The sequence below is a fragment of the Amblyomma maculatum genome, chromosome 1 (genome assembly GCF_055883805.1).
Source record: "Amblyomma maculatum isolate TAMU_Amacu chromosome 1, ASM5588380v1, whole genome shotgun sequence".
NCBI lineage: Eukaryota > Metazoa > Arthropoda > Arachnida > Ixodida > Ixodidae > Amblyomma > Amblyomma maculatum.
Window position 1 is genome coordinate 300,279,165 of NC_139344.1, and position 23,958 is coordinate 300,303,122.

The 23,958-nt window shown below is 45.7% G+C and overlaps 1 protein-coding gene and 1 pseudogene across 1 annotated transcript in view; both read left to right on the forward strand.

The window, feature by feature from the left end:
• Positions 1 to 23,958, forward strand: part of LOC146206903 (uncharacterized) — a 220,557-nt gene that overhangs the window by 84,641 nt on the left and 111,958 nt on the right. The window lies entirely within an intron of this gene.
• LOC146206904 (uncharacterized) lies at positions 8,835 to 9,367 on the forward strand (annotated as a pseudogene).

The following is a 23,958-nucleotide window of genomic DNA, read 5'->3' on the forward strand; positions in this document are numbered from 1 at the left end:
CTCTATTTCTTCAGTACGTTGCTTCTTCCTCGCCTCAGTCTGTCATCTTGTTCTCTCCTTAGCTTTATCCACAGGGAGACTGTTCAGTCGAGCCGAAACGCGCCGGTGTATACCCCGAGGCGTCAACTCCTCCCCCGGAGTACAGTGTTCTAGCCCCGGAGCGAGCGCCGGCCAGAGGCTGCGCCGCGGCGCCCGGCTTAGGGTGGTGCCAGCCTTTGAAATGGCATTTGCCGCCCGCTGAAGACCAATATTGAAAGTCGAGCTAGCGACGTCACTTTATTCCCCAACTGAACCGGCGCAGCCGGGCTAGCCGGGAGCTCTTCATGCAGGAGAGAGTTGGCGCTGGTATATTGCGCCATACATAAAATATTATTTGCGCACTGCGGCAAATAATAAGCGATGCTTATACAGATCGCTCGGTAGAAAATCCGTCGGCGTAGTAGTAATAGCAGCAGTAGTAGTAGTCGTCTGAACCGCGTGATGAAAATAATCGGGGGCTGCGTAAAAAATTGTATCATGGTAATTTGTGGTTCTAGTGATTAATGATTGATGAAGACGAGTTAAGGAAGTGCAGCTAATTAATGAATTAAAGAAATAAAAAATTCCTAAAGGGGTTCAAAGATGTCAAAATGTTCACAATGTAAAACCAATTTTTAATTATGATAATTAAGAAAATTTAGTGTGCGTAATTGATCAAATGATCAATTGCAGCAATTCAAGAAAAAGGGAAAATGGGGTTAAATGGTGTTAAAATGCTCAGAATGTCAAACTAACTTGCTTGATGCTGCTAAATAAGAAATTTAGGGCGTAATTAACGAATTGATTATTGAAATAACTAAAAATTCACTAAAAATGAAACACTGAAAAAGGGGGTTCAAAGGCATGAGAAGGCTCAGAATGAAACTTCAATACTTGACGGGGCTAATTAAGAAAAATAAGAGTGTCAAATTGATAAATTAAGGAATTGAAAATTGAAAAAATGGAAACTTGGAAAAAAGGGGGTTCAAAGGTGTAGAAATTCTCGGAATAAAAATGCATTGCTTGATGAGGCTAATTAAGAAAGTTTGGAGAGTGTAATTGATGAATTAAGCAAAGAAAGTAATTGAAAAAATGAAATTGGTAAATGGGGGTTTAAAAGGTGTTAAAGCATGACGCAGCACTTTCTGTAAGGGGTCTGTAAAACATTACGTAGTGGTGACGCATTCATAATCGTGACTTCTGGCTCTCGGTAATGATGGAACATAACATGACTGTAAATATTAATAACAATTAATTAAATGACGGCAATTAACAAATACCGGCAATTAGCGTATTGCACTCGTTCCACATATAAGCTATCCTATTATATATGACTTGACATTGTAGCGTATATTTTATTTATTTTTTTTTATACCTAAAAGGCCCCTGGTATGGGGCATTACGTGAAGGATGGGCAGGAGAGTTAAACAACAATAGTATTGATAGCGTTCTTAAAATGAATGACGTTGATATGATGCACAGTGTCCTGTGGTAGATCATTCCAGTCCCGGGCTGACGTGACGAAAAAATATTGAGAATGAGCGTTAGTTCTTGCGGAGAAGGCATAGACGGTCTTTTTTTATTAATTTATTTATTTAAAAATACTGCCAATCCCTTCAGGGATTTTGACAGGAGTGAGTTTGGTTTTTGTTGCAGACATGTAGTCGACAAGGCATAACATTGTGAAAAAACATAAGAACACTGGGAAATATTCAGACAATGTGAGAATGCACTGGAAAAAGGAATACAAAAATACAACAACGCATCAAACACCATCCCCCTTTCACATTGTACATGTTCATGAGATTGCAAAAATACAGAAAGCTCCCGGAATAGAAAAAAAAAAAGAACATTAGGTCTTGTTTTCTGACAACACACTTTTGCCAACCATTTCTAAGAATTTCTCGACTGTTGGCTATGCAGTTTAGAAGAACTTCTTGTTGGGCTAGTTGGTGCATACCATTGTAGAAACAAGTTGCGCACAGAAGGACACACACAGGTAAAATAAACACAGGGAGGCAGAAAGAGCACAAACTATCAACTGGTTTATTACTCGTTTAAGCCTGCATATATAGGCAGTGTACACGCATGCCTACAAAATGATAGGTGATTTGCCCCTCTCACTCTTTCCGCACCTCTATTTTTGTAGGCATGCGTGTACACTGCCCATATATGCAGGCTTAAACGAGTATTAAACCAGTTGATAGTTTGCGCTCTTTCTGCCTACCTTTGTTTATTTTTCTTGAGTGTGTCCTTCTGTGCGCAACTTGTTTCTACAATAAAATTTGCTATGCAGTTACCGTACCGCCTCCACTCTCGTACAGCTCGCGAGAAAAAGGAAAACATAAACGTGTTATTTGCACAGAAATATTCTTCTAGTGTGAGTTTATTCTTGTGACGCGTTTCTCTGGCAGTGTTGAAGGTAATGTGTCAAAGCCAACTTTAAACTTGTTATGCAAGAGCATATACAGAAACTTCAGCCTGTGAAACGTCGCACGACTAGCTAGTCTATCACGCCCGATTTCAGACAGCATCTGCGTCAGTGAGTCGGTATGCCTATAACTGTTGTAGATAAAGCGCACACCTTTTCGCTGGACAGCCTCAAATGTGGTTATGTGATCTTGCGTATGCGGGAACCGTGCAACGTTTGCGTATTCTAGAATTGGGCGAATGATTGTTATGTAGGCCAAAAGCTCGGCTTCCTTTGTGAAATACCGCAGGGCTCGTTTCAAAAACATGAGCTTTCGCATTGCTTTATTTGCCAAGTGCTCCACGTGAGCAGTACACCCCAGGTTAGCTTAAATAATGACGCCTAAGTATTTATGTTCGGTGACGGTCTTCAGTGTGGAGCTGCCATAGCCATAATAAAAATGCAGTTTAGATTTCTTTTCCGTTACAGTCATAGAAACTGTTTTGTCAAAGTTAAGGGCCACTTGCCATTCCGAACACCATTCAGCTATCTTTTCTATATCATTGTTTAAGATTATTTGATCTCGGTTTTTTATTTCTCTGTACAGGACGCAATCATCAGCGAACAGACTTAGTTTGCATTTTGTTTGGTTGGAAATGTCATTAATAAAGATAAGAACCAGAAATGGGGCTAGAACAGAGCCCTGCGGTGCACCCGAAAGGACCGGGACAGTATCTGAAAGGGGGTCACCGAGTTGCACAAACTGGAGACGGTCAATTACATAGTTGGCGATCCATTGTACTATAGGCCCATCTCCTAATATATAATTTAGTTTCTGTAAGAGTTAAGCATGGCACACTCGATCGAAGGCTTTGGAGAAGTCTAGAAAAATGCATCTATTTGTGTTTGGTCATTTATTGTTTTAGCAAAGTCGTGTAAAATCTCGACAAGTTGTGTGACAGTAGACAGACCGCGCCTGAAGCCGTGTTGGTGAGGATGAAGGATATTGTTTGACTCAATGAATTCCGTAATTGATTTTAGTATAATGTGCTCTAACAGTTTACAGGAAGTAAAAGTAAGAGAAATGGGTCTAATTTGATTAGCAAAACTGATCACCTCATTTATGAATTGGTATTATTTTTGCAACTTTCCATTCCATGGGGAGGCAGCGCTCGAGGATAGACTTATTGAACACAAGGCATAAGTACTTGCTCATAGGGTCGGCATATCGTTTGAAGAAGACATTAGGTATTCCGACAGGACAGCTGCACTTCTTGTCGTCTAGGTTTAACAACAGTGATAATACTCCCTCTTCGATTACGACTGGGGCACCTATCACGCCGTATTGGTTTCTGTTTACTTGCTTAAAGGGATCGATAAGACCATTGTGAGGTGTAAATACGGATTGAAACAATACATTAAACGCTTCTGCCTGCTTTTTCTCTTCAAGAGGAGGGTCTGGACCATTTTCATTGTCGCTAATATAGCGCCAGAATTTGTAGGGCGATTCTTTTATAAAATGATTAAGTGTTGTACTTCAGTAACGCTGCTTTGCTTCTTTTGTTTTTTATTTGATTTTTCTTTGGAGAATAATACTGTTTGAGAGGCAATAAGCAGGTGATATGACTGATTCTCCTAGATATGAATGATAAAACATATGAAAGAGGCAGAATCGAGAATTTTTCCGTCGGGTTTCAAGGCTAGGTAAATAGGCTCTAGATTTTAAAGCACACTAGTAATCAGAATAAATGAAACGAATAGCACAATTTTGGATTATTTCTAAGGTGTTATAGACTGGGGAGGATCCCATATTGATGAAGCATATTAAGACGGACAAAAGTTAGGTATGCTAATTACTTGATGGATGGGGCGGCAAAACGTAGCCGTATGAAACCAAGGGTACGATTAGCCTCGTTAGCGATGTTCATGACATGAAGATGACCATGTTAGGCTTCGCGTTACAGTAATAACCAAGTACTTACAGGAAGAGACGGACGACACAAAAGAACGTATTTAGAAGCAGTCGACGATGGAACGAAATCAAACATGTTTTGGAAATATTAAGAGACATTAGCCAACGTTTGCACCAAGCTTCGATTTGGTTAAGATCTTATTGAAGAATGCCAACGTCAGTACAGTTAGTGATTGGGCGGTAAATTACACAATCGTCAACAAATAAGCGGATAGTAGAGGAAATATTGGAAGGGAGATCGTTAATATATATCAGGAAAAGCAAGGGTCCCAGGACTGTACCTTGGGGAACACCTGAAATGACCGGGCTACGAGGAGAACAATTGCTAGCATAGACAAATTGCTCTCTGTTAGTCAAAAAGTTAGACAGCCATTCCAATACTAACGGGTTAAGATTTAGGAACGATATCTTTAGTAGCATCTTTTGTGTGGTACTTTATCGAAGGCTTTTTCGAAATCAAGGAAGAGGGTGTCCGTAGGAACATTTAGGTCAAGGTTTGAGCTTAGTGCCAATTGGCAGTCACATGATCGTCCTTTCCGAAAGTCATGCTGGTTAGTATGAAAAAAAAAATTATGGAGACAACGAATTTGATTATGTGCGAATAAATAATACGTTCCATTAGTTTCGAACAAACGCTTGTGATGGAAATGGGGCGGTAATATTTACATGACATAGGTGAGCCCTTTTTGGGAACCGGAATGATCTTACCAACTTTCCAATCTTGTCGAAGGACACCTGTTGATATGGACTGCTGAAAGAGGTGGCACAATATAACACTTACAATGTTTTTAGTATTATTTAGAATTTTAGGATTTATGCCGTCGACACCAGTTGAAGATGTAAGTTTCAATGATTCAATGAGTTTTATGATGCCATTAGCATCAAATGTAATCTGTGGTTGACTGAGAGCTGGGAATTCCGGTAGGTCACTGTCCTGTTCGCTTGTAAGAACTGAAGAAGTTGTTAAGAGCATGGCTAGATTCGTGTTCCGGGATAAGGTTGTAATGTTAGAGGCTTACAATGTTTATAGTTTTCCAGAACTTGCAGCGGTTAGTGCGCAACATAGAAGGTAGAAGAGACGAGAAAAATGTAGTTTTGCCTGATAAGGGCAAAAATGTTTTTTCTGCAGAATAATATCTTTCCCATGCATATGCGTTGCCAAAACGTTTTGCGGATCGAAAAAGTCTTTTATTTTTGTTTCTCAGGCGTTTCAGCTCTTTGTTGAACCATGGCGATGATGGGTTTTCAGTGACGGTGATAGTAGGGACGTGTTTATCAATAAGTTGATGCATCTTGTTTCTGAAAAGGGACCAGTTATCTTCAATTGATCACTCTGAAAATTGTTGGAGAAACCACATGCAGAAATCAGTTAGTTCGGAATTAATGGCTACATAATTGCCTTTGTCGTACAGTATTAATGTTTTTCGTATTGTTTTTTTATGCATGACAACTGGCAGGAGTACGTGGCTTGAATTACGGAATGATCACTGAGTCCTGGTAAACGAAGAAGGGGCGGAACGTTATCAGGGTGGAAAGTCAATACGAGGTCGAGTATGTTGGAGGAATGATTGCTTTGTCCTGTCGGGTTTGATACGAGCTGGGATAGACCAAACGTTAGACATGTGTTAACAAAATTGCTTTCGATTGTTATCTTTACATGTCGTGGTGGAAAGGTCGGACCAGTTTATCCGACCTTTCCACCACGACATGTAAAGATGTAAAGGGAAGTTAAAGTCGCCGAAAAGAACAATCGGAGTATGTTGATGAGCCGCGGTTATCACGCGAAGTGCTTCGTAGAAATTAGCAACAAAAGAATCCGTTAAATCTGGTGGACGATAGCAAACGCCAATCATTACGGAAGGAAATGAAGCATGGCACTGAATGAACATTATTTCTAGAGAGGATGGAATTTTAATTTCAGAACAAAGAAGCGAATCATGGGTTCCTATTAGCACGCCTCCTCCCCTGTTCTATCGCGACGGAAAACAGTGTAGTTAGGAAAAACGGAAAGTATTTCAGAGTCATGTACGGATAGTGTTAGCCAGGTTTCAGTGAGTATGATTATGTTGGGGAGGGGGGAGGGGCTATCAATTGTGCACGCAAGACTTTCAAGGGCGTCAAGTTTGAGCAGGAGACTACGGATATTAGTGTAAAGGAAGGACAAGGAGCAGGGCTTTGGAATGACGGGAGGTTTACGCAGTAGCTAGGGCGTGCTGACGGAGGGGGGTGGGGGGTGGCGGGGAACGACTTTCTGTGCGGAATGGTAGAAAATATAGACAGCGTTATCAATGATTAGTTTATCATGGCGGAGTTTGTATGTTTCTGGTTGAAGTTTTGCAAATTCTAGTAATCGTTTCCTGACAAAGAGAGTAGGTTTTGAGTAGTCTTCCGAGATTCTGAAGTCACTGTTTTTTTGTTTTTTAGCGCAGGAAAGAAATTTCTCTCTAGTTTTAAAGTGAGCGAATTTAACGATGATCGGCAGTTTCCAGCCGCTTTGTAACTTTGCAAGCCTGTGCGCTCTTTCAACATCCATTGGGCTGATTGTGGCTTCGAGTTTGTCCCTACATAACTCTGAAATCAACTTTTCAGATTCGGCCCATGTTTCTTTGTCAGTGTCTGACAAGCCGAAAAATAATAAATTATTTCTACGTGATCTATCTTCAAAGTCAGCCATTTTGCAAGAGAGATTTTTAATTTCACCAGTTTTGCACCGCAAGTATTCGTACATCGCTCATATCGTCCAAAATTGCGGTAAATGATGCACAATCTTCTTCAGTTTTGACGAGTCTTGTTTTAATTTCTTGGAATGTTTTATCATTCTCAGTTAATTTCGAACGAATGCCTTTCGTTTCGTCTAACAAAGCTGTTTGTCCAGAAAGTAATTCGTTCAAGGCTTCCATTATTTCATCAGTAGAGCGGGTAAGTGGGATTTTCACCTGCCAAGATTAGTAATTGATGGATGAGTCATAAGCAATTGTTAAACAACAGTGTGGGCTTGGCAGCACAAGCAACGCAGCGTAACCGGTTCGCTTTGTTAACAGTGGATAGCAGAAACCTGCGCAACAAAAAGGCGACGTAGGTGAGCGGCCATCGCTGTTGTGCTGCCCATAAAAGGTGACGGGTAGTATACCATTCACGGGTTGGTGACCTTGTAGCATGTATGCCGGAGATTGATGCCGACAGAGGAGGGAGCAGTTCGAAGTGCGCATGCGCCACATTCAACCTGATAGCAGAGTCGTTGCTGATACAAAGATCCAAGATAGGGCACGAGGACAACCGGGAAGGCCGAGGGCACTGGGCGGTTGTAGCCGGGCGTGGACACATACGAATAACGGCGCTTGGAGGACCGCCCACGGACCTCGTGATGCCGGTGTTGAGACCTAGCGGCGCAAACGCAAGACGTGCGCAACAAAAAGGCAACGTAGGTGAGCGGCCATCGCTGTTGTGCTGCCAAGCTCATCAAGTATTTCAAGTGTTATTTCAAGGGTTAATCACATTAAAATAAAGGCGAAAAACAAAGAACGCCAAATAATGTATTACAATCGAACTAGATATTATAAACTATCACATGATATATGACGACGTTGTAGCCTAAAGTTCGAACATTAATTACAATAACCTAGTTAAGTTCTTAATTAAAACCAGCAATTAGGGCAGTGCAAACATACTCCATATATGCTATTTATTTGATATATGACGATGCTATAGCCTCAAGTTCAGTTTTTATTCACAGTTAAATAAACAACCACAAGTAACAAAGACCGGCCTTTATTGTATTGAAATCGTACTAGATATAAGCTCTCTTGTGATATATGAATTGACGTAGCCTAAAGTTCAGGTGTTAATCACAGTTATCTAATTACCGGCAATTAACTTAATTTAACTAAACTAACGTTCAAATGCTAATCGCAATTAACAAGTTCACAGTCATTTAATAAAACCGGCATTTGGTGTAGTGCATACGTACTCTATATAAGCGATCCAATGATATATGACTTGATGCCAGGAGTTCAATTTTAATCACAGTTAATTACATAACGGCAAGTATTTAAGAATTACGAATAACCAAGCACAATTATAGTCGATGCAATGCATCCAACGATATATTGTAGCATTCGCTGACGATGAAGACGCGCAGAGGTGTGAGAGAACGAAGAAGTGTGCTAGCTCTAAGACGGAGCTCTAACGCTGTTTCTGAACTCTGAGCCTACCCCGGCGCAACTGTGAAGTGCCTCGTTTACGCGACATTTGGTGGAGCTTATGGGTACGATTTTCATGCACTGGACACCCCCTACAAGCCGGGACCCAAGCCCAGGACGCACGCCTCAGGTAGAGACCCCAGTACATCAGAGCAGTCGCCGACTGCAAGGTCTTCCCCCCGAGTGCGGTCCTCTCTCTAACCACAAACTAATAAGGAACATTGGTGTAAGCGCGATGAATCTGCCGGTATCGACAACTCCGGTGTTGCTCCACCAGCAGCGAGATCCACCACGTTTCCACGGCCTGCCCCATGAGGACGCCGAAGACTGGCTGGAGCAGTTTGACCGAGTGGCTGTCTTCAACCCCTGGAAGGCTGACTCCAAGCTGCGCCACGTCTACTTCGCGCTGGAAGATTCTGCGAGAACATGATTTGAAAATCACGAAGCCGGACTCCGCACATGGGACACATTCAAGGTGGAATTCTTGCGCACGTTCACCAGCACATTTCGCAAGGAAAAAGCGAACTTCTTTTAAATAGCCGAATATAACATCCAAATGAATGTGGGACGGTATACACCGAAGAGATGAAGCGACTCTTCCGACGTGTAGACCCGACCATGTCGGAAGATAAGAAAGTGTGCCTTTTGATGAAGGGTGTTAAATAGCAGTTATTTGCCGGCCTAGTGCGAAGTCCGCCCACAACAGTAGAAGAATTCATCAGGTAAGCGACCACCATCGAAAAGGCACTTGACATGTGTGCCCGGTAATATCAACGTACTGCTGTGTATATGATCGCCGCCAATGCAAATGAAGCCATGCAGTTTTCGACGGAATCGTTGCGTGAAACAATCCGGGCGATAGTCCAGGAAGAGGTGGCTAAATACCTGCCGATTCCACCACAGCCGCAGGTCGCAACAGTTTCTGACATTATTCGGGAAGAAGTACAAGTGCTGGGCGTGCCTGCTCCCGTTGTGCCCGCACCCATCGCAGCCACACCGCCGCACCAGACCTTGAGGTACGCCGCGGTCACCAGCCGCTACCTTCCGCCTTCGACGCCGTCCTACGAGCCACGCGCTTCACCAAACGTACGCCGTCGCGGCTTTCGAAGGACCATTGTCTGGCGAACACCCGACAGCCAACCGTTGTGCTATCATTGCGGGGAAGCTGGACATGTTTCGCCGCTGTCCCTACAGAGAACTCAGCCTCCGTGGGTTTCCTCTTGATGCCCGTCGTCCATTGCCTGGACAGCGGCCACGCGAAATTGCAGAATACATTTCGCATGCCGACCCAGGCCCAAGCCGCTTCCGATCATCGTCGCCTCGCAGGTACAGCTCTCCTGGGCGCCAGGGGCAATCGCAAAGTCCCTGTAAGGGAAACTGGATGCAGCAGCCTCTGGAGGTGCGGCTGCTAAAGTACGAAAATTCCAAGATCCTCCACAAACGCACTACAGTTCTTCGCCGCACACCAAAGTTCATTGCACACGGACACCAGCAGAACCGACGCCTAAACAACGAGCCAATCCCCAATGTAACCACGACGCTGACCTCCGAATCGCAACTCCTTCAGAGCACCGAAGCCGAGACCGGACGCCTCGATACTGCCGCCGCACGACACCACAGACTGCTGACCTACAGATCTCCGTCGATGACGCAGACGTCACTGCTCTCGTCGTGCCGATTATTCAGTTCTGAGCGGACAGTTCGCAGCAGCTCTCGGAAAGGTCGCAACAGCATGGGATGGCCCACTAGTACGCACTGCTGGAGGACATTTAATTATGCCCACGGGAGTGTGCACGTCGAGAATCACTGTACAAAGGCAAACCTTTCTGGCGACGTTCATCGTGTTGGGCCAATGTTCCCGTGATGTCATCCTCGGCATGCACTTTCTAACGGAAAATGGAGCAATTGTCGATTTGCAGAATCATTGGTAAGATTTTCAATTGAGAATGCCATCGAAACCGATAGCATGCTCCCTGCTGCGCTTCATATTATTGATGACCATGTGAGTGTGCCCCCACGTTCAAGCATTATGGTGTCCGTGGGTTCCCTCCCAATGCAAAATACAGAAGGTATCGTCGAGACCGAACAGAAGCTGCTTATAGAAAGAGGCATAGCAGTTGCCAGGGCAGTTGTTTTCTTTGAAAATGGCAAAGTTAATGTTCTTCTCACGAACTTCAGCATTGAGCATCAACATCTTAGCAAAGGGACAACTGTAGCATATCTCAATGCCATAACTGACACTAGTTCAGCGCGTAGTGTAACCAGCGCTTCAGCAAAAGAATCCTATGACACTGAAGCGCGGTATGACATAAACCTGTCATTACCTCCGAAGTATCATGACAATGGTAGGGGTAACATTAAGAGATAGAAAGCGTGCAGAGTGGGTCAGAGAAATAACTCAAGTTAATGACATTCTAGTGGAAATTAAGAAGAAGAAATGGACATGGGCAGGACATGTAGTGCGAAGAGAGGATAACCGATGGTCGCTGAGGGTAACAAACTGGATTCCAAGGGAAGGAAAGCGTAGCAGGGGGAGGCAGAAAGTTAGGTGGGCGGATGAGATTAAGAAGTTCGCAGGGGTCAAGTGGATGCAGCTAGCACAGAACCGGGTTAAGTGGAGAAATATGGGAGAGGCCTTCGCCCTGCAGTGGGTATAATCAGGCTGATGATGATGATGATCATGACAAACTGCGCAACCTGCTCTGCCGCTACTGGGATGCATTTGCCAGATCGTCAAGCGTTAGCCGAATGCACCTTGTAAAGCATCGCGTCATTACAGACGAAGCTGTTCGACCACTCCGCCAGCCGCCTTATCAGGTTTCCGCAAAAGAACGTACTGTTGTGGGCGCCACTGACGACAGCGCCCCAAGCGGCAAGCTAACCAGGCGGACCGCCAAAAGACCCCAGCATGGGCGACCGCGCCAAGCAGGGGCGAAGCGGGCGCCATTACCTGATGCATAAATAAACAGTTTTGCTTGTTATACCGGCTACTTCTACCACATGGTGGCAGCGGCGGGATAATCAACGCAGCGTGGCACCCAGGACAGCGAGCCCAACGTAAGCGGCCGCAGCATCATGCCAGACACTCACGGCGCGAACGAAGAGCGCGCGAGCGGCACTCCGAGAATGACGTTCAACCCGCTCGCCGTGGAACTGCCGACAAAGCTCGATTTCCGCAAGCCAGAAGATTGGACACGATGGCACCGCAGGTGGGAACGCTACCGACTCATCTCCGGTCTGACAAGACAGGACGAGACGACGCAAATCAACACATTACTCTACGCCATGGGCGAAGAAGCGGGGGACGTGCTCACTGCTTTGAAACTGACACACGAACAGGTGGCATCATACTCCGCCGTGGGAGTGCTTTTGAAAAGCATTTCCTACCTCGAAAGAATGTCATCTATGAGAGAGCGCGATTTAACTCTCGGAAACAAGACCAGCATGAAAACGTCGACGCATTTGCGACTGAACTTTTCAAGATGGCCGAAAGATGCGATTACGGAATTCTCAAAGACGAACTGATTCGAGACAGGCTCGTGGTAGGCTTGCGAGACGTAAAACTCAGCGAGAGCCTGCAGCTTGACGCAGAACTCACTCTCGAAAAGTAATCACAGCTGCCCGCAATTCAGAGAGCATGAAACTTCAACACAAGGAAATTCGCTCCATCGAACAGCCAGCTGTCGACATGGGAGACGTTCGCGGCCAGACAAACGTCAAAACTCGCCGGAATAGAAGCGAAGGTGCTTTTCAAGTTGCGCCCTCAACGTACACACAAGACGGGAGACGAACGCTGCAAGTGGTGTGGTGGTGTGCGTGACCACACGAAGAGACAGTGTCCCGCGATAGACAAGACGTGCAACCAGTGTGGGAAAAAAGGCCACTACGCCCGCGTCTGCATGTCTAAGCCGAAGGACGAGACCTTGAGTATCCGACAACGACCAAAAGATCTCGGAGAGCTATATCTAGGCGAAATCAAAGTGGGAGTGAACACGCCGTGGAGGATTACTGCTACCGTGAACTTGCCTTTTACCTTCAAGGTCGACAACGACGCGGATATGACTGCAATCGCAACACGACCGGTATGACAGAACCATCATGGGACCCATCAAGTCAACGCAACAGCTGTTTATAGGCCCAGGCCAGACAGCGATAGCCACTGTTGGCTACATCGATGCAACAGTCACCTGGTGCAACACTGAAGTCCAAGAAGCAGTATTCATCATCAAAGGATTAAAAGAACCGCTGCTCAGTCGACCAGCCATAGATTCACTTGGGATTCTACAGCACCCTCTTGGGCTAGATGAAACCCTTCGCACAATCAACTGATGTCCCCAACTTCTTAGCGTCATACCCAAAGCTAACGTCTGGGCTTGCAGTCATGAAGACTGAGTACCGCATCAAAGTCAAAAAGGATGCTGAGCCATACTCAGTCAGTTATCCTAGGCGCGTGCCTCTTCCACTGCTTCCACTTGTGAAGAAAGAACTAGAAAGGATGGAAGACTTGGGAGTCATCCAGAAGATCGAGCGAGCAACCGAGTGGTATTTTCCAATAGTTGTCGCACGAAAAAAGAACAATGAGCTGCGCATCTGAGTGGACTATGGTCACCTCAACCAACAAATAATACGCGAACGTGTGCTCATGCCTACGGTGGACGAGTGTCTTGCAAAATTAGCAGGTGCAACATTTTCCTGCCGCCTAGATGCACGAGCAGGGTACTGGCAGGTGCCACTGTCCAAGGACTCTCGCGAATACACAACCTTCATCACAACAGTTGGCAGGTTCCAGTTCCTGAGGCTTCCCTTCGGAATCTCCACAGCGCCAGAGTTCTACCAACGGGAAATCCCCCTTTTGCTCGAAGGACTAGATGGTGTGAGTTGTCTACAAGATGACATCATTGTCTCAGGGAAGACAACTGAGGAAAACTACACCAACCTGCTGCTAGTGCTGAGGAAGCTGGAAGATGCAGGTGTTACCCTCAACATTGACAAGTGCTCCTTTCGACAAACAGAAGTAACATTCTTAGGACACGTCGTAAACTCAACAGGAGTCAGCGCCAACCCGGAAAAGGTCAGGGCCATAGTCCAGCTCGACCCATCATGTGATGTGTCAGAAGTCAGGTCTTTGTTGGGCTCTGCAAACCACCTAGCGAAATTTCTTCCAGAGCTAGCAGACTTTACGAAGCCTCTCAGAGACTTGCTCCACCACGACGCCAACTGGCACTGGTAAAATGGCGAGAATTGGGCCTAGTTGGTTATTCATATTGGTTTCACCGCGCTAACACATTGAACGTCCGTGGTGTTTGTCTTTTCTGTCGTTCAATGTGTTAGCGCGGTGAAACCAATATGGCACTGGGGCCCAGCTCAGCAGCAGGGTTTTGACAAACTCAAGCAAGCTTTTAGCAGGACGCCGATTCTCACTCACTACGATGCTCACTCGCCTCACATAGTGTCTGTGGATGCTTCCTCATACGTTTTTGGGGCTGTACTTCTACAGCAGTCGCACGAAAAGCTCCTACCTGTTGCATATGCATCACGCTCCTTTAGGGATACAGAACAAAGATATGCCCAAATTGAAAAGGAGGCACTGGCAATCACATGGGCTTGCGAACATTTCCGCAAATACCTGCTGGGATCACTCTTTCACGTGGAAACGGACCACAAGCCGTTAATACCGCTGCTGACGACTAAACGACTTAACGAGCTGAGTCCTCGCCTTCAACGTTTCAGGATGCGCATTTTGGAGTACGACTACACCATGTCCCACACTCCCGGCTAAAAGCTGTACACAGCTGACCTTCTGTCCCGGAAGCCATCTGGGAAACCAGCAGACAAAGAAAGAACTCTCGAGAGTGCAGTGCGCGAGTTTGAAGAATTAGCACTTGAACAGCTCCCTGCTTCAAACAAAATGCTGGACAGAATCAGGGCAAGCATTCAGTCAGACGAAACACTTTCCAGGGTGGATACCTTCTGCACTACATCATGGCCAACTGTGCATGGGCTGTCACCTGACCTGAAAAGGTACGTTGAGGTGGCTAGTGAGATTTCGCTCGCTGATGGTCTGCTATTCAAAGGCGACAGAATAATCATCCCGCCAGACATCAGAGTAGAGGTTCTGGAAAACTCCATGCAGGCCACTTGGGCACGACGAGGTGCCGAGCGAGGGCAAGAGAATGCATATGGTGGCCAGGCATAGGCAAGCACATTGAAGACTACGTGGAAAAGTGTCCAACTTGCAGAGAGCACAGAAAGCCAGAAACAGAACCCCTGCTTCTAACCCCATTGCCAGCACACCTTTGGGACACAGTCGGCATGGATCTCTTCACGCTGGAGGGGAAAGAGTATGTTGTAGTAGACTACTACTCCTGATTTTTCGAGCTAGAACAGCTGCCGAGGACAGCTACAAAAAACATAGCCCTAGTCTTGGAACCAATGTTTGCACGGTACGGTGTTACACGGACAATACGCACAGACAACGGGCCGCAATTCACTTCCACAGAGTTCAAAGAACTAGTGCATCACTGGGGAGCCTCACACACAACCTCAAGCCCTTACTACCCGCAGAGCAACGGTATGGTGAGAGGGCTGTGCAGACAGCAAAGCAGCTTTTGAGGAAGTCGTCCAGCATACACGAAGCGCTGCTTGCCTACAGGGCCACACCCAGCCTGGAAGGGTTTTCGCCAGAAGAACTCTTAATGGGTCGTCGTCTGAACACCACAGTACCAACCACTTCGAAGCTGCTAGCCCCGAAGTGGGACGACAGCGAATTCAGACAAAATAATGAAGCCTACAAAGCTCGTGCAAAACGATCATACGACACCCGGCACAAGGTACGGAGCCGAGAGCGCTTACCAGTAGGCATAGCAGTGCGCATCCTCGCTGGAGCTGCGTCACACGGCGTGGTAACACAGCCAACATCAGAACCAAGGTCCTACGTTGTACAAACCCACTGAGGACAAGCAAGACGTACAGTAAGACACTTGCAACCGTTGCAGGACACGAGAACCACAATTGGAAGTGTTAGTAAGCGACCAGAACGCCTGGACCTGTGAGATCAAACCTTTCAAGAAAAGGGGGTGTTGTGGGCGCCACTGACGACAGCGCCCCAAGCGGCAAGCTATCCAGGCGGACCGCCGAGAGACCCCGGCATGGGCGACCGCGCCAAGCAGGGGCGAAAACGGGCCCCATTACCTGATGCATAAATAAACAGTTTTGCTTGTTATACCGGCTACGTCTACCACACGTACTGCCATCAGAGTCCAAGTCAGACAAATGCTCGATAATGATGTCACTCGACCTTCCCGCAGCCCTTGGGCTGCACCTGTGGTGCTGGTAAAGAAAAAAGACGGCACACTATGTTTCTGCGTAACCTATCGTAGATTGAACAACATACGAAAAAAGATGTTTATCCCTTGCCCAGAATAGATGACGCCTTAGATCGTCTGTGCAACACAAGGTACTTTTCCTCCATGGATCTCAAGTCTGGATACTGGCAGATAGAGCTCGATGAGAGGGACCGCGAAAAGACGGCTTTCATTGCATCTGACGGTCTATACGAATTCCATGTTATGCCCTTTGGCCTTTGCCCCGCGCCCGCAACCTTTCAGCAACTCATGGACAGCGTTCTTGCAGATCTGAAGTGGACGACTTGTCTTGTAACTTGGATGACGTAATTGTATTTGCCCCGAATTTCGAGGAGCACCTTAGTCGCCCAGACGCAGCACTAGGAACCATCCAATTGTCGGGCCTCACTCTGAAAGCCGGAATATGTCATTTCGGTTACGAAGAGCTCAAGTTTTTAGACCACGTCGTGAACCAGGCGGGAGTTCTGCCGGATCCTGAAAACACTGTTGCGATAGCCAATTTTCCGACACCGCGGACCAGAAAGAAGTTCGACGCTTTCTTGGATTATGTGCATAGTACCGGCGTTTCGTGAAAAACTTCTCCAAAATAGCCGCTCCCCTTACACTTCTTACTAAGGCTGATATACCCTTCATGTGGGGAGAACAGCAAATGCAAGCATTTCAAGAGCTTCAACGTCGTCTGCAGTCACCTCCAGTTCTAGCACATTTCGATGAAACGGCAGATGCCGAACTGCACACCGATGCAAGCAATGTCGGTTTGGGTGCTGTCCTAGTACAGATACAGCACAGTCAACAGCGTGTGATTGCCTACGCTAGTCGGGCTTTGTCTAAGGCCGAGGCAAACTACTCTGCCACTGAGAAGGAATGCCTCGCCATCGTGTGGTCTATTTCGAAGTTCCGACCATACCTATACGGCAGACCCTTTATAGTGGTGACCGACCATCACGCGCTTTGTTGGCTGACAACCCTCAAAGACTCTTCTGCATGACTCGCGAGATGTAGCTTACAGCTTCAAGAATATGACGTCACCATAACCTACAAGTCAGGTCAGAAGCATTTAGACGCGGATTGCCTGTCTCGTGCTCCTGTGCAACCAGCTTCGGACGCAAGTGGTGATGACGACGCATTTCTGAATGCAATCAGTACAGCCAACTTTGCCCATAGTCAACGCAACGATCCCGAGCTTCGCCAGGTAATCGACTTTCTTCAAGGTGCCGGTAGAATGATCCCTAAATCTTTTCGTCGCACTATGTCCTCTCTGTGTTTACCTGACGTCGTTCTCGTCAAGAAAAATTTTACCGCCAACAGTCGCCACTACCTACTTGTACCCGCAAGTTTACGGGACGAAATTTTTCAAGCCTGTCACGATGAACTCACATCCGGCCACCTTGGAGTCACTCGGACGCTATCCAGAAATAAAGCACAGTATTATTGGCCTCGTTTGTCAAGCGATGTTCGAACTTGCTGTGACTGCCAGCGCCGAAAGGTTCCTCCTCTGAAGCCAGCCGGTCTTTTAAAGCCCATTACCCCACCGTTCAGACCATTCCAGCTAATAGGGATGGACTTGATTGGACCGTTCCCTACTTCCACTTGTGGGAACAGGTGCATTATAGTAGCTACTGATTATCTGACCTGCTACGCAAAAACCGCTTCTATTCCTTGTTCTACCACCTTTGAAGTTGCGGAATTCTTCGTTCTTCAAATTCTCCTCAGACATGGAGCACCAAAGGTCCTGATTACAAACAGAGGAGCAGCATTTTCTGCAGAGCACATCCAGCATATCCTTGTTCTTAGTGGCACCAACCATCGCCGGACAACCGCATACCATCCCTACACAAACGGCCTGACGGAACGCCTGAACAAGGCCATTTCCGACATGTTGTCGATGTATGTGGACGTCCATCCCAAGACGTGGGACGTAACATTTGTATATAATACCGCCGTTCAAGAAACGACCAAAATGACTCCGTTCAGCCTAATTTACGGACGAGAAGTGACGACCACTCTCGACACCATGCTGCCTCATATAAACGAAATTCCAAATGACGATGTCGCTTTTTTTCTACAGCGTGTCGAAGAGGCCCACCAACTTGCCCGAGTGCGAATTCAGCAGCAGCAAGGCCGAGATTAAGAACGCTACAACCTGCGGCGGCGCACTGAAGATTATCTTCCAGGTGACCTTGCCTGGGTTTCGTACCCTATTCGACTACGCGGACTCAATGAAAAACTCTTGCGCCGTTATTTCTGTCCCTACCACATTCTTCGACGCGTTGGTGATCTGGACTATGAAGTCGTTCCTCATGAGGAACCAGAACCCCGACGTTCTAAGCCTTCTGAAGTGGTCCATGTGGTCCGGCTGAAGCCTTTTCATGCTTGACAACAGTAACTGTACTATTCTGCTCCCACTTCCATTTAGCATCGCGCCAATGCTTCTCGAACGAGGGGGGGGGCTAATGTAGCATGAGCTGACGACGAAGACGCGCAGAGGTGTGAGAGAACGAAGAAGTGTGCTAGCTCCAAGACAGCTCTAACGCTGTTTCTGAACTCTGAGCCTGACCCGGCGCAACTGTGAGGTGCCTCGTTTACGCTACAATAAAACTTGATGCTGCAGAGTAAAGTTCGTTTTTATTCACAATCTACTAATTAACTATTGAACAGTTACTACTTACTCTAAACTTTAGTGCAGTTATACTCGACATAAGCTTTCCATTGACGTAACAATTGTAGTATTGTAGCTAAAATTAAACACAGCTACACAGCGACCCCGGACACTTTCTTTCTGCATTCGGTACACGACGCTCATCAGCCAACTAATACTACGCATTGAAACAATAGGTCGGCGAACAATATTTCCTACTAAGAAATGTTATTTTGGTTTAACTACAAAGCTGTGATTCCCACGAAAAATCCACGCAATGTTCCTATTCAGTTAATTCGGCTAATTTCTCCTTTTACCTCACTCTGGTTAAGCATGCCACTCGTAAGCTCGGGACCAAAATGGCGCCCCACCAAGTTTGTCGGTCGTTTTTGGCCGAAATGGCCAACCCTGGTAGGAGATGCCACCACCCTAAGCCGGGCGCCGCGGAGCAACATGTAGGTTCCCTAGCGAGATATAGAATCACTGGAAAACTTTCAGAGTACCGCAAAGGTGCCTGCGGGCGCCATCTGTGCAGCACACGGCGTTGGAAGGTAAGCACATGTTGCCATTTGGCGAACCATGTTCATGTTGAATATTTCGTGCGCTTCTTTCGCGGCTAAACGAACAAAATTTCAAACCAATGAACCAGCGTAATTCGCACAAGGTGTCTGTCCCCTGATGGCACAAATTTTTCCTGGTTGGTTCTGTGAAGCCACACCTACCACTGGTGCAGATCACTCTCTTCGTTCAAGCACAGAGAAAACGCATTTCTAGATTCAGATCTGGTGCCGCACCAGAGGCAGAGCACAATTTCTCAAGTGTACACTGCGAGAAACAATCGGAAAAAGAGAAGCTCCCGCGCAAGACATGTATTCTGCGCATACGCTTGGAAGGGATATGGCGACGCAAAGTCACGTGACGCGGATCAGCCAGTAGGCGAGCCGGCGGCGCGGGGAAGACGAATGCGGTACTCTGGAGCTAAAGGAGTTAAAAAACGAACAGTTGAGTTTGTTGAAAAGGGAAATATTCTTAGGAGTGGGCAGAGAAAGGAAACGTTGCCCAAGGTTTCATAATTCCATGGGTTAGAGTCTGAAATTTCTCTATGAAGTAAGATTCTCTTTTGTTCTCTTTTAAAACTGGTTTGGAAGCCTGACTGCAAAAGGATGACCGGAATGTTTTCGAAAGTAAGGTGTGGAAGGCATAGGTGCTTGGAAAAAGGGAGATATGACAGTATGTGGACGGGAGCCCTGTGGTTATTGAAACGAAATTGAATGGTGTTTTGGTCTGGCCGATGTATTGCATGCCGCGCACACCGCAGCGTAGCATTGCACCGTCGCAGTTGAAGGTTTCTTCAATCGTAAAGGTGAAACAAACTAAGTTACCTTTTGCAATTTTTGTGGCCTGTACATGGCTGCAAACTTTACGGCGTGGTGTTCTGCACAGTTGACATCCGATGTTAGGGTTAGTTTTGGGGTTAGCTTTAGATATACGAAAAATGACCTTTAAGTTTCTAGAGCGCCGATGCTTGTTCGAAAATGGGAGATAGGTGACTACTTTGCTGGATGATATTGAAATTTTTCGATAGGATATTACTAACACGGCGCATGTTTGAAGAATAGAACGCATCATCATCATCATCATTTATTTACCCTTAAGGGCCCTTTTGTTAGGGCATTACATAAGGGGGGGAACAACCGTGACATAATACATTGGTCGATAATACAATAATATAAAACAGAAATACATGGTACAGGGTTCATCTTGTAACTATTCTAAAAACAAAACATCAACGTTAAACATCAACATAAAAGACACTGCTGCTCAAGAACAACCTGAAAAAACAACACGCACTAAGAAGCGCGGAAGAATCATTCAGTACTTGAAATGTACTGTTAATAATTGCCTGAATTTATTTGGTTCTGTTTCAGTGACAATGGCATCAGGGAGTTCATTCCATAATGAAATAGCGCTGGGTAGGAAAGATTTATTGAAAGAGTTAGTGGAGCCGTGTATGCGTTGTAAACTTAAAGAGTTAAAGAGTCGGCGTGAAGTGCGAAGCGGCGTGTGGAGGACAGAGGATCTTAGCTGTGGAAAGTTGTAATATAATTTGTGGAATAAACAAAGCTGTGAAATTTTACGCCGAAGTGCCATGGGTTGAAGATAGAGGGATGATTTGATAACAGTTACGCTATGTCGTCTGTCATACTGCGATGTGATAAAACGGGCCGCGCGATTTTGGATGGCCTCGAGCTGATTGATTAGATAGGTCTGATAGGGATTCCAGATCGCTGAGGAATATTCGAGTTTGGAACGAATGAATGTTTCGTAGGCGAGTTGGCGGATAGAACGGGGTGAAAAGGCGAGGGATCGTCTGATGAAACCAAGCAACTTGGAAGCATCCTTACAAAGGTTTTCAATGTGCTCAGACCAGGTTAGTTTATTGTTTATAATGATACCAAGATACCTGTATGATTCTGCTTCGGAAAGTGGTATAGAATTTAATGAGTACGGATAGCTGAGGTTATTGTGCTTTCTTGATACATGCATAAACTTACATTTAGAAATATTCAGTTGCATTAACCATGTGGAACACCAAGTTTCTATGAGATTTAAGTCACGTTGAAGCAGAGACTGATCTTCGTTAGTAGATATGCGACGGTAAAGGACACAATCGTCGGCAAAGAGGCGGATACAAGATGAAATGTCATTAGGAAGATCGTTGATGAATATAAGAAAAAGAAGTGGTCCCAGCACCGATCCTTGAGGGACACCAGAGATAACTTTAGTATTTTCCGAACTGTGGTTGCCAATAACTGTATATTGTAGGCGGTCGCGAAGAAAGCAATCAATCCATGATAAAGTCAAAGGGTCAATGTGGACGGACGAGAGCTTTGCCATTAAACGCCGATGCGGAACGCGATCAAATGCTTTGGAAAAATCTAGGTAGATAACGTCAGTTTGAAATAAAGAATCTAGGTTTAAGTGAAGGTCTGTGGTGAATTGGAAAAGTTGGGACTCACATGAATAGCCTGACCTGAAACCGTGCTGTTTTTCATAAAAGAAAGAATTATTGTCGAGGTGTGATGCAATCTGTGAGTATAAAATGTGCTCCAGTAGCTTGCATGGAATGGATGTTAATGAGATCGGGCGGTAATTGGAAGGATCGGATCGATTACCTGCCTTGAACACGGGAGTTACTTTACTAGTTTTCCAATCGTTTGGTATTTCACCACAAGAAATGGATTGGTTAAAAATAATTTGCAAGAAATGGCTTGAAATGCTCACTGTTCCCTTCAATATTTTTGCAGTTATGTTGTCCGGCCCAGGAGCGCTTGACAACTTAAGGTTGTCAATGAGTTTGCTGATACCCTCATGGGTTACAAAAACTGGTGGCATTTGGGAAAAATTAGTGGCAGGTATTGAGGGAATATGGAGTGCAGGTTCGCGCGTGAACACAGAGGAAAAATAAGAATTCATGACGTCTGGGCGTTCATCATCAGGGACATGTAAGCCGTCTTGGTTGAGTAAAGAAATGTTTTGAATAGCGCTTCTGCTTGGAGTGACCAGGTTCCAGAATTTTTTGGGGTTAACGCGCATGATGCTTCCAAGATCTTCATGAAAAAATTTCTTTTTAGAACGTCGTAGTAAGCTAATATATTCATGTAGGCACTTGCTGTATTTTTCCCATTTTTCAATTGAGTTCATCAGCATGGCCGCACGGAAGAGGCGCTTCTTTTTGTTTGCTAACCGTCGTAGGGCGTTGCTAAACCAGGGCTTATTAGAATCACCACGTATGCAGATTAGGGGAACACAGGTTTCAACAAGGGATAAGATTTTATACTTGTAGAGCAACCAGTTTTGTTCTACGGATCTAAGTGGTGCGGTCTCTTGAAAAAAGTGAAAAAGCGTTTCTAACTCACGGTTAATAGTGCAAAATTCGGCTTTATTATAGTCTCGGATATACTTTAAGGAGGGTTGCTTGGTGAGGACAGGAACGGAAAAATTGAAGACAAGCACTTCATGATAACCTTTATATCAATGTATTTGAACACCTGCACCACTGGGGAGCGATTCCGTCCTAACATGCATGAAGCTAAGAAGTGCTTGGGACTGGGCTAGAGATTACACTTAACTTCAGCGTTGGTCCAGTTCCTTTGTTCGTGTACAACTAAGCAGCGCAGCATTTATGAGAAGATGCATGAAGCACCTTGCGTATGTGGCATTTGTCGGCTCAAGAAGGCGCGGTCGATGGGGGTGAGGTCGCCGGAGAATCAACGTTCCCAATACCTCTGCCTGTATTTATATCAAAAAACAAACTCGAAGTATTTACTTACGGCATCCGCACCATGGAATTAATTGACACTGGAGCAACAGTCTCTGTTTGAGTTTAGGGCTCAAGAATCGTTTGGGACGTAAAATTATGTTTAGCATCATCAAGCTGTGGTATTCCGTGGTGCTGGTGGTAAATCATTGGTGCCTCTTGGTATGTGCTGCGCGAATGTTATGATTGGCAGCCAAGCGTTTGAACCGAATTCACAGTGTCGCCTCGTTCTAGATATAGACTTTTTGAAATAGTGTGGTGGAACATTAGACTACCGCAGTGGACCGATCTCACTGAATACTACGTTTGTGTCAGCTCTTGTAGAAGACTCGTCGCTCAACTTGGGAGCATTTTGTGTTTGAGTAGGCAGTTGTACCTGCGATGTCCGGACAATTTGTCCAAGTTATTTAATCTACAAATTTGTGCGAGGATTTCGACGCCGTAGTGGAACCTGCAACACTCACCTGTGCAAAGAAGAGTGTCTTGGTGCCTCGTTGCATAGTTTCAGTCACCAGAGGCCACACCTTGCTGTGGACTGTAACCTATTCAGACGAACCAGCCGTGTTACCTCATGGCATGAAACTCGCTTATTTTGAGGAAGGTGTGTGGAATTCAGTGGCGGCACTAAGTGCCTGTGCTCTTGAAGAGAAAACACCAGACTTTGCAGAGTCTCGAATTCAGGCAATGATAAACACATGTTTGGGAACACAGGAGCGCCGTATTTTGACTGGCCTGCTTTCCAATCATGTTTCGGTTTTCGACTTCTCCAGAGATCATCCGCCACCGATTTCAAATTCTCGTATTCATAATTCGATTGACACTACAACCTCTCGCGCGATCAGACAGAAGCCTTACGACATCCTCCAACGTGGCGTTATCCAGGAATGCAAGTCCTTGGGCGGCTCCAGTTATCCTCGTTAAAAAGACTATACATAACGTTTCTGTGTGGACTATCATCGCCCTAATGTCGTAACCAAGAAAGATATGTATCCGCTTCCACGTATCCACGATGCTATCGAATGCCTTCACTCGGCGT